The sequence below is a fragment of the Myotis davidii genome, unplaced genomic scaffold, assembly GCF_000327345.1.
Source record: "Myotis davidii unplaced genomic scaffold, ASM32734v1 scaffold826, whole genome shotgun sequence".
Lineage (NCBI taxonomy): Eukaryota > Metazoa > Chordata > Mammalia > Chiroptera > Vespertilionidae > Myotis > Myotis davidii.
Window position 1 is genome coordinate 764,527 of NW_006297142.1, and position 1,468 is coordinate 765,994.

Consider the following 1,468-nt stretch of genomic DNA (forward strand, 5'->3'; position numbering starts at 1 on the left):
GGTTCCGGGGCCGGGACCAGTGTCTGGGGAGGAAGGTGCCGCGATGACCCAACAAAGGCTGCCTGTGTCCGATCGCCCAGCGGTGCGCTCACCTGCGCGCATGCCAGGGACATGCTGGTCCCTCCTCGGGGGCCGAGCTGGCTCCACGACATCTGCTCTCCGACAGGTCTCAATGCCCCCGTGTCGCCCAGCGGCCCTGATGATGCGCCCCTCTCCCCACCGTCCACCCGTGGGGGAGTCGAAGTGAGGATTCAGCGCCTGTGACAGTTAGAATCACAACCCCCTGTTCAATCTGGAAGTTTCCGCCCTCCCCCGGCAGGGTCTGTTGATCCGGGAAGCCGGGCACTCACTCCGTAAACTCGGGGAAGTGAGTCAGCCTTTGCCACACGCGGGTTTCAAAACAGGAGGGACAAGCAGACCTCACAGGCCGGGCAGCGCCCCGACGGCTCCACTGTGACCTCAGGAGAGCGGAGGTCAGAGGGCTCCTGCTCTCAGCAGACACGCAGGATGTGGCCGGGTTTGTTGTGACTGCACCCCTGGGAGCCACTCCAGAGAAGGGGTGGGGGCACCCACACAGCAGGACTGGCAGGAAAGTGACCCTTGGGGGAAATATTCTCTGAGCCTCCCAATCAAGATGTGTAGTTTGATCTTTTTAATATTTCTTGGTGAAAAAATAAAGTCAAGCTGAGAGGTATAATTTAAAAGGATCCCCAAAGACGAGGGATTCTGGGTGATCCTGAGGATTTAAAAAGGGGTTTCCCTGCCCAGGCGGTGTGGCTCAGTGGATGAGGTTGACCTATGAACCAGGAGGTCAGGGTTCGGTTCCCGGTCAGGGCACATGCCTGGGTTGTGGGCTCGATTCCCAGTGTGGGGCATATAGGAGGCAGCTGATCCATGATTCTCTCTCATCATGGATGTTTCTCTCTCTCTCCCTCTCCCTTCCTCTCTGAAATCAGTTAAAATATATTTTGCAAAAGGGGGGTCCCCCAGGCAGAGCTCCCTGACCGAGCGCTGTTTTTCCGGAGAACGTAGGCCTGGGCCTGGAGCCGGAGGGGATTTACCGGCTGGGCCGTGGCTGACAGAGCCCTGGAGAGGGATGCCTCCAGGCAGGAGTCCCCTGGGGAGACGGCACGTCTGCCCCTCACAGCCTGGTCATAGCCGGCCCTGCGCCCTGACTCCGTCATTTTCCACCTTTGCGCCCAAAGAGATGGGGGAGGAGAGGGGTGGGGGGTCAGCCAGCCCCTCGCCTCCATGGAAAGGCCCGCCAGCACGTCCCCGGCCGGAGAGGACAGGGACATGCGTGAAGGAGGTCCTGGATAGAAACTGGCAACAGAACCTAGAGACAGAACCTAGCGAGAGAACCTGACAAAATATCCTGGACAGGACCTGGCTACAGAACCTGGATAGAACATGGCAAGAGAACCTGACTAGAACCTGGTGACTGAACATGGCTGGGGAACCTAGCAAG

At 59.1% G+C, this 1,468-nt stretch overlaps 1 long non-coding RNA gene across 1 annotated transcript in view; it reads left to right on the forward strand.

Annotated features, from left to right (window-relative positions):
• The window catches only part of LOC107184509, an 11,654-nt gene that overhangs the window by 334 nt on the left and 9,852 nt on the right, over nucleotides 1-1,468 (forward strand). The window lies entirely within an intron of this gene.